The 13,364-nt window shown below is 35.1% G+C and overlaps 1 non-coding gene across 1 annotated transcript; it reads right to left on the bottom strand.

Moving 5' to 3' along the window:
* Window positions 1-2,108: 2,108 nt before the first annotated feature.
* Window positions 2,109-2,215, bottom strand: LOC136234296 (small nucleolar RNA R71). The gene has a single exon (XR_010691187.1). It is a non-coding gene; the product is annotated as a small nucleolar RNA R71 (small nucleolar RNA).
* Between the last annotated feature and the right edge of the window lie 11,149 nt (window positions 2,216-13,364).

Below are 13,364 nucleotides of genomic sequence, written 5' to 3' on the forward strand. Positions count from 1 at the left end.
ATATGTTTCTTTCATGCAAGGTACATAAATATTTGGTAACATCCAAATAGGAGTCAAAAAGGATCAAAAACAGAAGAAAAACCCTACAAAAGGAGTCGAAGACGACGAGAATTAATAACGCCAAATCGAGGACGAGAACGAAAGCTGAAGAAGCGAAAAAGTTCCGTGCCGCGACCGCGGCTCCTCCAATTCTCGGTCGCGACACGCTCCCTTCAACTCCTCCTTCCCTTCGTTCGAAGACCAAAATGATGCTCCCCCATTCTCGGCCGAGAATTAAATATTCTCGGTAAGAGCAGAAAATCTGTAGAAGCTAAAATTCACACTTTCGTTTTCGACGAAACGCGTTCATTCGGGTGGATAAAGATGTCCTTTCACAACGGATATGATCCTTCACAACGGACACGACACTTCAATCAAGACTCTTCAACATCTATAAATAAAGAGTTGATGAAGAGTTGAAGAGAAGTAGAAGAAAGAGATTAGTATAGAATTTATGCAGAAATTCTGAGTCAAGTGATTCAGAATTTAGAATTCATTTCTGTTCAAAACAATATGATGTACACACATTGTTTATTCAATAATAACAAATACAGTAGCGTTTAGACATTGTTCAAATTTAGTTTACATTTTGGTAGTAGACAGACCCCGTCTCTATTACGAAGATTCAACGAGAAGATTGAGTAGAGGATCCACCCCTGAGTCTGACAAACTCTAACGAAACCCAAGGAAAGGATTGACAACCCGTTCACTTGCAAGTCGTCGAATGTTCCATGCTCCTTGTTCTCTGTAAACTTGTATCAATTTATATTTCATCTAATAAAGTCCGTTCTATTCGATAGATTTTTATGTAGCACTTTGGTAAAGGATCCAAAGTGGATTGATGCTGGTGTTTTCATTAAAACGTAGTTTAATTCAAAATCTTTACAAGGAAACTTTGTTGAACACTTAGACAAATTATTATCTCGGTAGAGTTTTAATTTGGTTAAGGAAGCAATCTAAACCAGTTAAGAGGGTTATTGCGTTCAAAGCCTAAAAATTAGAGGTTTCGTCATTTATTTCATCTTTATAATTTATACAAAGTTTAAAGTTGTTTTCTTTGCTTAATGCAAAAAAATACATTTGTTTACTTTTCTAAAAAGTACTAAGCGTTCATGTCTTGCAAATTCATTCTTAAATCAGAATATTTTCTAACATTTTCATACTCTAATCTAATTCTCATTCTAGCAATTTCAAAACCAAAACCGATTTAACGATTTTCCTTACTATAAATCTTATAAGTAAATTTAACCGATTCAAAATAAGTTTTTATTAAAAAACGTTCCATGTGGGATCGATATCTTTTATTACTACAAGCATATACCGTGCACTTGCGGAAATCGCTCAACAAGTTTTTGGCGCCGTTGCCAGGGAACGCCAAAATTTTTGACAAAAATTTATATTTTTCGTATTTTATTTCGAATCTAGGTTTATTTGTACTTATTCAAACTTTTATATTTTATTTATTTTTAGTTACTAATATATTTATTTTTCAAATTCTGATTTGAAGGTAGTTTCGGTTCGTGCGAAATTTCAGGTTCATGCGCAATTCTCGAAGTTCAGGCACGTCACCACATCCTATTGACCCAGAAATTGAAAGAACTCTTAAAAAGAACAAGAGAGACAACAAAAACAAAAACAAAAACAAAAACAAAAACAAAAACAAGACCCCAATAAAAACCAGAGGTACCGAGCCAGAAATTATGGCTACACTCATGGATTACGCTAGGCTAGGAGTGGCCGGGGTAACAAACAGTATAGTTAGACCCCAAATTAATGCACACCATTTTGAAATTAAGCCAGCATTGCTTAATATGTTGCAAAATAACGTAACATTTTACGGGTTACCTAACGAAAATCCTAATACCCATTTGACAAATTTCTTAGAAATTTGTGACACTTTTAAAATTACTGATGTAACTGCAGAAGCAATCAAACTTCGCCTTTTTCCTTTTACTTTGAAGGATCGAGCCAAAGAATGGTTAACTTCTATGCCAGCCGCATCATTTGAGACTTGGGAGCAATTAGCCCAAGCATTTTTATCAAAAAATTTTCCTTTAGCAAAAACCGCAAGAGTCATTAAAGAGTTAACATCTTTTTCTCAAAATGATAATGAAACTCTTTATGAGGCTTGGGAACGTTTTAAAGAACTTCAACGTTTATGCCCACACCACCAATTGCCCGCTTAACTTTTAATGCAAACATTTTATAATGGACTAAATCCTACAACTACAGGTTCATTGGACGCTATGTCTGGAGGGTTATTCATAAAGAAAACATCTGCCCAAGCAAGAGAACTTTTGGAGGAAATGACAATTAACAGCAATATGTGGCCCGCGGAACGTGGACACATACCAGTAGTGAAACCATCATCCTCAGCAACGTCATCAGTTAAAGGTATAGTGAATCTTGATCCAGTTGCGATGTTGCAAGCCCAGTTTTCTGCCTTATCGCACAAAATTGATAGGTTTATGGCACCGTGTGATCCTAATGGTAAGCCAATCCAAACGGATGTGGATTACGAAGGTATGAGCGAAATTGAACAGGTAAATTTTGTCCAAGGGCAAAATCAAAACAATAACCCTTATTCCAATACATATAATCCTGGATGGAGAAATCATCCTAACTTTAACTAGAGAGATAATAATAACAATGCTAATGCTAATCAAAATCGTACCACTAATTATCAAAATCAATCAAGAGATACGATTAGCACTTTATCTTCTAAAATCGACAAATTTATTGATGCTATGAGCGGAAAAATAAGTAATCACGACGATGGTTTTAAACGGATCGAGAATAAATTCGATCAGCTTATTAAAAACCAATCATCTAGCATCCATAATTTGGAGGTTCAAATTGGACAACTCGCTAAATCAATTCCATCCCGCAAAGAGGGAAGTCTTCTAAGCCATACGGAAGAAAATCCGAAAGAGCATGTTAAGGCTATCACTCTTCGTTCAGGGAAAAATTACTTAGGTCCGGAAATGCCCGGAAATTCGACTTTACCTGGAACTGATTTACCAAAGTCCAAAGAAGATACATTAAATCAAAAAGATGCACCAATTGACTCTAGTACAAAAAATTTTGTACCCAAACCACATTTTCCACACAAAGTCCGCAATAAGGACTATGACAAACAACTTTTAACATTTTTAGATAAACTCAAAAATTTGCATATTAATTTGATGTTTATGGATGCAATTACGCAAATTCCCAATTATGGTAAATTCTTCAAAGATTTAATTTCAAAGAAAATCAGTTGGGAAGGAATTTCATCCATTTCACTAACTGAAGATTGCAGTTCAATTGTGTCAAGTAATTTGCCCACAAAACTCAAAGATCCCGGATGTTTTACCATTCCGTGTAAATTGGGAGATATTGAATTTCCCAGTTGTCTCTGTGATTTAGGAGCAAGCATTAACTTGATGCCATTATCTATTTTTAATAAGTTAGGCTTAGAAGAAGATATCAAACGTACCAATATGGTTTTGCAATTAGCGGATCAAACCACTAAAAGACCATATGGTATAATTGAGGATGTTTTAGTTAAAGTTGACAAATTTATTTTTCCTACCGATTTCGTTATTTTAGATTTTGCTTATGACGTTAATTGTCCGCTAATCTTTGGTAGACCGTTCATGAACACGGGACGAGCTCTAGTTGATGTGTCGAAAGGGAAAGTAGTTTTACGAACAGGACATGATAAGATTGAGTTTGATATGAACCAAGCGATGAAATATCCTATGGAAGATTTCGCTTGTATGAAACTTGATTTGATTGAAGAATGTGTCAATGACATTGTTCAAAAAGAAGAAATAATAGAACCTATAATGAGTGAGGAACTAGAAGATAAGGACCCAGAACCTTTGATTCGAGAAGATGGACCGGTTCCGCCTTCGATTATAGTTCCACCTAAATTAGAACTTAAAGAATTACCAAGTCATTTGAGGTACGCTTTCTTAGGCGAAGGCGATTCTCTACCTATAATTATCTCTAACTAGTTAACACAGGTTCAAGAAGAGAAATTGAAAGAAGTTGTTAGAAATAGGATAGGAAGTATGGGTTGGCAAATTTCAGACTTAAAAGGTATTAATCCGAGTATTGTAATGCATAGAATTCACTTAGAAGAAGATAAGCCGCCTAAAGCGGATATGCAAAGATGCCTAAATCCGAATATGAAAGAAGTAGTAAAAAATGAGATTACTAAACTTCTGGACAATGGAATCATCTACCCTATTTCGGATATGGGTTAGTCCAATCCATTGTGTACCTAAAAAGGGAGACATAACAGTTGTAAGGAATGAAGAAGGCGAATTAATACCTACACGAACCACTACTGGTTGGAGAGTTTGTATAGATTATAGGAACCTTAATAAAGCAACTAGGAAAGATCATTTTCCTCTTCCTTTCATTGATCAAATGATCGAAAGGATAGCTGGTCATGCTTTCTACTATTTTCTAGATGGTTACTCCGGATTCTTTCAAATATATATCTACCCGGATGACCAGGACAAAACGACCTTCACGTGTCCTTACGGAACGTTTGCATATAGGAGAATGCCCTTTGGTCTATGTAACGCACCTGCAACATTTCAACGTTGTATGATTGCGATTTTTAATGATTTCATTGAAGATATCATGGAAGTTTTTATGGATGATTTTTCAGTTTATGGAGATTCTTTTGATTCGTGCCGAAAAAACTTGGATAAAGTTTTATCTAGGTGTGAAGAAACAAATTTGGTATTAAACTAGGAAAAATGTCATTTCATGGTTGACGAAGGAATTGTTTTAGGTCACAAAATATCTGAAAAAGGATTAGAAGTGGATAGAGCAAAAACTTCAGTAATAGAAAAATTACCCTCTCCAACTACTGTTAAGGGAGTAAGATCATTTTTAGGACATGCCGGTTTTTACAGAAGATTTATCAAGAATTTTTCTGTAATTTTCAAACCACTTACTAATCTACTCATGAAAGATTCAACCTTTGATTTTAATGAAGATTGCGTTAAAGCTTTCGAAACGTTGAAAACAGCTCTAGTCAGTGCACCTATTATTGTTAAACCCGATTGGGATTTACCCTTTGAAATTATGTGTGATGCAAGTGATTTAGCTGTCGGATGTGTTTTAGGTCAAAGGAAGGATAAGAAACTTCATGTCATTTATTATGCAAGTCACACACTGTCCGGTGCACAATTAAACTACACCACAACAGAGAAAGAAATGTTAGCTGTAGTTTTTGCATGTGATAAGTTTAGGTCATACTTGTTAGGTTCGAAAGTTATTATTTATACTGATCATGCAGCATTAAGATATTTATTTGCTAAAAAGGATGCAAAACCACGTCTCATTAGATGGGTTTTATTGTTACAAGAATTTGATATAGAAATTAAAGACAAAAAGGGAGTAGAAAACCTTGTCGCCGATCATCTATCGAGACTTGAAGATGAAAATGGTCCTATAGGTGAAACTATCGGTATACGAGATGATTTCCCTGATGAACATCTCTACCAAATAAAAGATGTCATGTCACCATGGTATGCGGATATTGCAAATTATCTTGCAGCCAACATTGTTCCGGAAGGATTAACTTTCCAACGAAAGAAGAAATTTTTCTTTGACATTAAACAGTATTTTTGGGAAGATACTTTTTTGTTCAAGACTTGTGGTGACAGGATAATTAGGAGATGCGTTGGTGAAAATGAATATGAATCCATAATGTCGGAATGCCATTCTAGCTCTTATGGAGGACATAATGGAGTTAGCAAGACAGTAGCTAGGATATTTGAATGTGGTTTCTTTTGGCCTACGATGTTTAAAGACGTCCGTTCATTTATTACTCGTTGTGATAAGTGCCAAAGAACAGGAAATCTAGGAAGGAAAGATGAGATGCCCCTCACAACCATATTAGAAGTTGAAGTCTTTGATATGTGGGGAATAGATTTCATGGGACCTTTTTGTTGGGGTTTAGTGTCCTATAGACAATTGTTGCAGGATACAAACTTAATGTAAATGAATTGTTCTTTATATCATTTGTTTTAATGAGATGTATGTTTTATAACTATATAAAGGCAATCCCTTTTAAGCACTAAATAAAGTCTAATAAAAGGAAATCCGTAAGTTTGTTTAAAGTGATTATAAAGTGTTCATACAAGCATGAAGTGAGACAAAACTTTATAATAAACTTAAAACCACCCCAAGTCAAGTGATATGTTTAGGATTGATATATCACGGTTGAGACTTTTATGTAACAATGTCTTCTGTCCGACAGAAAGCTGATCTCACAAGCTTCATATATATAGATATCTGGACAGTTACATAGATCCGATGAAACGTCGTTCATTAGGATTGGGGATCCGATTTGAGATAATAGGATGTGTAGATTCATCCTTGTCACCTGTTCATCTCATTGGTATTAATAGGTATAACTAATCCTCAGACTCAAAGGAATGTTAATTGGTCATCCTGAATCACTGAATATGAGACTTTGATCCTGCGGTCCCACGATCCTTAACAGAGATGACTCTGGGGTGTGAACTGCAAAGGTTGGGTGTCACAGGAGGTAATGTCAGGGTAGTTATACATTGGATTGAGCATTTATCACTCCCAATTAATGGGAGATACATCCAAGGATCGCTTGTGGAAGACTCGACTCTAAATCCTTGTAAGGTGATAACTTAAGAGTAAGAAATACAGATTTCACTTAACCTATCTATTTGAGTTGACTCGACCTATACAAGTAAAACGAACGTCTCGCTATATGTGACTTGACATCACCCATAGTCATAAGATTCAGTTCAAGGATGTAGTTGATAAAGGATCGAATTATACCGTAACTAATACGGAAAGGTTAACGACAGAATCAACCTGTCTTCTTAACGGACTCTGGGGGAATGATTACAGACTTGCCAATAACATACTCAGTACATCATTCCGTTATGCAAGGATTAAATATAATTCTTGAAGAAATTAATTTAATAGTTGCATACGGCCAGAAGTAGTAGGAACCTAATGGATCACACATAAGACTTGGAACCAAAAGAGAGATGGATGTCATTAATAGATGGAAGCCCAATTGAGCCCAGTAAGGCCCATTTAAATAGAGGGGGGCGAAATTTATATATAATAAATAAGGAATTATTTTAATTCCATTAATCCTAATTTGATTAGGTTTGTGAATTAAATTAATTTAGAGATAATTAAGTTATGAGTTTTAATTAGATTAATATGCTCCTATTATTATCCAATTAGGTTATTTATTATTATCCTAGATATATTAGATATATAATGAGATAATAATTGGGAATTCTATTCCGAATTGAATTCCTATTAAGTAACCTATTCCTATCTAACTAGGGTTTAGATACAAACGATTATATATACCCCTCTATACATGAATTTCGACTAAGCTCTAACCCTCCCCTCTATGTGATTTTCAAAACCTACATCTAGAGAGAGAAAAAGAATTCGACTCCCCTAGTTCGTGGACGAGAATTAATACGGCTTTCATCATTTGATTAATTTCATTCATCTTCTTTTCCCTTTGATCTTGTGTTGGTTAATTAGAGGCAATCTATTTTGGTTGCATCTCATACGGTTGATTCTAACTTAACCTCGCCGTGTTATACTTCGTGCTTGGGAACTGGGAGAAGAATTGTGGGCGCTTCTTTAACAACGATAGATTATTCTTCAAAAGGTATTTCTTCTTATCCCTCTTTATATGAAATAACGATTAACGGATCCTATGGTTAAAAGGAAGTAGGCTAAAATTTTATATTTCCGCTGCTATACCTTAGCCTAATTTCCAACACTTTTCCCCCTTCTTTTGGTAAAATTTACATATTAGTTGTCGTTGATTATGTTTCAAAGTGGGTTGAAGCAATTGCAACCCCGACGAACGATTCTAAAGTAGTCATTAGTTTTCTTGACGATATATTTTGTAGATTTGGTTGTCCTAGAGTCATCGTTAGTGATGGCGGTACCCATTTTATAAACCGAAGTTTTGAAACGCTTATGAAAAAATATGGAGTATGCCACCGCGTGTCGACGCCATACCATACTCAGTCAAATGGTCAGGTGGAGATATCAAATAGAGAACTCAAATGGATTCTAGAGAAAACATTTTCATCTTCAAGAAAAGATTGGTCTTCTAAACTCAATAATGCGTTATGGGCTTACCGTACTGTATTTAAAACACCAATAGGAATGACTCCATACCGTTTAGTGTATGGGAAGGCATGTCATCTGCCAGTCGAATTAGAACATAAAGCCTATTGGGCTATTAGGGGACTTAACTTTGATTTACGACAAGCAGGTAAGAAACGTTTGCTCGATTTAAATGAGTTAGATGAGTTACGCCATCTATCTTATGAAAATGCAAAGATTTATAAAGAAAAAGTTAAAAAATGGCACGATGCCAAAATTAAAAGTCAAACACTTTAATGTTGGGGATAAAGTGCTGTTATTTAATTCAAGACTTCGTTTATTTCCAGGAAAACTTAAGTCCAGATGGATAGGACCGTATTTAGTCGTCAAAACATTCGATTATGGTTCTTTAGAACTGGAAGGTCCTAACGGAGTTCGTTTCAAAGTTAATGGTAACCGATGTAAAATCTATTACGAAAATATTTCACAAATAGGAATTGAGTTCGTAACAAGATTATCTGACGTATAAATCATTTAGTTTTTTTTAGTTTTTTTTTTATTACACAGTTTATTTTGGTTTATTTCTTTTTATATTTTTTGTTCATTTTTATTAAATTTTATTTTATTTATTTTTTTTCCAAATGCCATTTTTATGATTAGATGACTTAATGTTATGATTTAAATGCATAAAATATGTTTACTTCATGATTTTAGATTTGATTTTAGGAAATTAGACCGAAATTAAAGTTTCAGGCAATTCTCTGCCGAGAATTTGGAATTCTCAACCGAGAATTTGGAATTCTCAGCCGAGAATCCTCTTTTTCAGAATTGTCCAAATAGGTTAGGTTTTTTCTGAACTTACTGAGAATATTTAATTCTCGGCCGAGAATCGGAAAAAGGGTTACGACGCCTGATTTCCGCAAGGAAATCAGCGTGTCGCGACCGAGAATTTGGAATTCTCGGCCGCGACACGCGTTATTCCTGCACTATCAGGCCTGATTCATCTTCAACCTGCAGACAAACCCTTTCATAAACGAAAACTTAAGTTTCTTCAATTCCGAAGGGTGTAATTTTATGCCTTTTCGCATCAAAACAACACCTTATTTCATCCTAAAATCTTATAAATTCATCCATAAGGATCTTGGTTCTGTTACAGATCTTTTCATCTTTGTCAGATCAAATTTCTGATTTTCTTCAAACACCATTTTTTCAATAAGTAACAGAAACCTTGTTTCTTTAGTTCTACACCATGCCTACTAAACACAAAAACTCAAAGCAAAATGCTGCTTCAAGCAACAATCGCCCAGACTTATCCAAACGATATGGGGCGCCTTTTCCTATCTTCAATCACGACGAAGGTAGGCGTTACTGGAGGCTCCGTTACAAATTCTTCACTGGAATGTTGTATATGGATGACTTTCTTAACGCTCAACTTGGAATTAGCGATGACATGAGCTGCTATTTGGAACGCTTAGGGTGGACAAAATTCGCCAAAATGCGATTTCCTATAATAGGCGACTGGATACTCGAATTCTTTTGTACCGTTTGTTTCGTCAATAAACGACGGGTACATCTCAGTTTTCATCGAGATGGTGAAATCTTCACTTTCGGCTATCCCGAGTTGCATGCTTGGTTTGGTTTTCCCCCGAGGGATACAATCAAACGTCATCCTGGAAAAGACATGACATCCACTGATATTTGGAGAATGCTCACTAGATTCTGGCGATTCAATTCTAAACTCGCCTATAATCATTACTTTCACTCAAACTACATGATGTATTTACACAAATTCTTGTGTCACAGTTTGTTCGGTCGCACATTTAGTAGTGTGGTCCGTGACACAGATCTATATGTTCTTGGAGATATATTCCAGGGTAATACAGTGGATTCTTCAAAAATTCTGATGGAGGGTCTTGTCGCCGCTTCTCGATCCAAGGATAAAAAGATTGGGTTCGGCAATATAATCTGTGGAATAATTCTTGGTACCAAGGGTACCATTGATGTTCCTTGGAGTGATGATGAATTCTTCCCGACGATAGACTATGAGTTTTTAGAGTTCGAAGGACTCGTAAAACGTGTCTTTCGTGCAGGCCCACATTTTCTTTCTGCACCGGAACGTCAAGCTTTCGTGCAGTTAAAAATTGACCATTATAGGGCCACAGAAATCCCGCTTGATAGGGATGAATATATAGAATAGTTTAGGTTTTTTAATTTTATTTTGTATATATTTCTCTTATTTTTGTTGTAATTAAATTGTTTATTTTTAATTTTGTAAATATGTGTTCGATTAATAAATTAACTTTTCTATTTCATCTTTGTTCATTTATTTTCTAATAGTTGCAAATATTGGTTAAATGACAATAATTAAATGTTTAGATTAGTCTAATATGATTTCTTATTCAACACATCTTCCAATTTTTCCAAACTTAATTCATTCGGTTCAATACATTAAATATTCCCAATTCTTTCAACTGATTAAATTCATGTATTTAATATATATTCATATGAACTTAATATGCACTTAATATGATTCTTTTAACTTGTATGCATAAATGAGCATTTAGGTTTCATTAATTCTTCATATACCATTTATTTCCCTTTTAATTCAATTTATTAAGGTTAAACCTTTGGTTTTCCTTGCAATTAATGTCATTTATTTTAGTTTTTAATACAGGGACAGTTTTTATTAAGTTCAGGACCCAATTCATTAACAAAATTGCACAAACCAAGTCAAAAGGCACCAAAATAGCCATTTTTGACCAATTCTCTACCGAGAATTAATAATTCTCGGTATGGGCAGCAAAAACGGACCGAATTCAGAGCAAAAATGTTCTCTGAAATGCGCGTGTCGTGACCGCGGCTATGCCATTCTCGATCGCGACACGCGATCTGTAGAGCCACCAGTTCCGGATTTTTGACATAATTTTTGGCCTATTCCTATTCATATTCTACCTCTACATCTACCTATTCCACCCTATATAAACCTACCTCTTACACAAACCTCACATCACCTCTCTTTTTACCCAATCCCCTACTCCAAACTCTTCCCCATAAAACAACTTTTACTCTTCCCAATTTATTCATTACCATTTCTATACTCTTTTTAATTCAAACACCTACCATTACAACTCCCAAACTCATCTTCAAGCTTTGCTTTTTCTCTCAATTCATTTTTTCTTTTTCTTCTTCTCAAACCCTAAACACCATTAACATGCCTAGAACTAAGCGTGTTGGTCACAAGCCCACTGTAACGGAAGCTAATCTCCTTCGGGTTCGATGCGGGGCTTATTTCGATATCGCTTCGGAGGAGGAAGCCGCTCGTTTCAAACATTTTTCACAAGCCGATCGCCAATTTGTGGACATGCACTTCCTAGACTTCCATTCAGTAAGAGCATTGAATTTCTCCACTAGAATTGATGCTTTTATTGAGGCTTTGGGTTGGCAAGAATTCGTTAATATGCGTTTTCCCCGTATTAATGAATATGTGGTGGAGTTTTTGGTCACTTTGACCATGAACAAGAAGAAAACTTCAATCTCTTTTAGGAATGAGGGTACCACTTACACCATTGATTATGAAGCAATGGGAAACATGTTTGGTTTCCATACTTCTGATTTTTATGATAAGCCTAAGGATTTTGATAATGATGCTATTTGGCAAACTCTTTCGGACCAAGAGTATTTTAATGCAAAAAACACCTCAAGCAAGTTGATTAAGGACAACTGTGTGTTCTTCTTTCATAAATTTTTGAGTTTCTCCTTGTTTGGTCGTGTTGAGAGTTTGAAGATTCAAGTTCGGGATTTGTTTGTTTTGGATAGTTTGTTTAAAGGCTTGAGGGTTGATAGCATTGGTATTTTGTTTGATAATTTGTTCCGTGCCTCGAGGGCTACTACAATTCAAATCCCTCTTTGTAATTTTATCACCGCTATTGTGTTGGGAGCACGGGGTGAATTGGCAGATTATGACATGTCCACCTACCATGGGTATATTCCACTCTTGGACATCTCGGCTCTTGAGCAGGCTCATTTATTGCTTCCGCAAGGTCCCCCCATCTTTATTTCGTATGCTTCCCGTATTGCCTATATTCGTGGTACTATGGGTGGAGGCGCTTCAAGTTCTCAATTTGTAGGTACCAAAGGCGGAGGCGAGGCGGAAGGCGAGGAGGATGAACCACCGGCTCAACCACAACCCCAAGCACCTCAAGATGATGATCCGGTTGATCTTAGGCGGATTTTGGACCAAATCAATTCCAACAATCGCCAAATGAACTTAAGAATTGATGATTTGGTGGAAAATAACATGGTGATGAATGACAACCTCAACCTTTTGAGGCGTGAGCATAGGTCTACTCGGTCTCGGATGCTTTCATTTTTCCGACGCCGAAATGTGGAGACTTCACCTACACCTCCGGATTCCCCGCCTAATGCTTAGGTTGTCTCTTTTATTTTTGTTATTTTGTTAAAGTTTGGTACAATATTTTCTTATGTTTGGTACAATTTTAATTTTAATGTTGGATGCTTTTCTTTTGCTTAATTCTATTTTTATTATCATATGCTTTATTTCGTGTTTCTTTTTCATGTTTTATCAATTTTTGCACCAATGAGGACATGGTCCAATTTAAGTGTGGGAGGAGATATACATATATCATTTACACATACACGAATAAATGCAATGAATAATTTTTATGCAAATGCAACACTAATATATTGCAACACATAACACATTTTTTTACACTACTTAACATTTTTCATATATTTATAAATTAATCATAAGTTAATATGATTATTTGTTTAGGTTATCATTATTGTTAGAAAAAATATTTCTATACGGGTAATATTTTTCAAATTTTTCACAAATCTCCGATACGATTTTAAGTAAAATTGTCTCGAGTGAATGTATTTTAGTTAAATAAATTCTTTATTTTCAATCTCTACTTTTATCATGCAATTCATGATACAATAAATCTTATTTTTAATTTTCAATTAGGTTTATAGACATTAAATTGAACTAACAATTTTTTTAGCTCGGTTTGATTTCGTCTTACATTAACACCAATTGAAGTTTTTAAGGAAACTTTAGCCATAATACATGTTGAATTTTAAGTCAATATAGGATGAACGTGCTATCTTTCTTTTTCCCAAGTTACAATTTCAATTTTATATTTCATATTAATTAATCAATTAGT

This window comes from Euphorbia lathyris, chromosome 6, assembly GCF_963576675.1.
Source record: "Euphorbia lathyris chromosome 6, ddEupLath1.1, whole genome shotgun sequence".
NCBI classification, from domain to species: domain Eukaryota; kingdom Viridiplantae; phylum Streptophyta; class Magnoliopsida; order Malpighiales; family Euphorbiaceae; genus Euphorbia; species Euphorbia lathyris.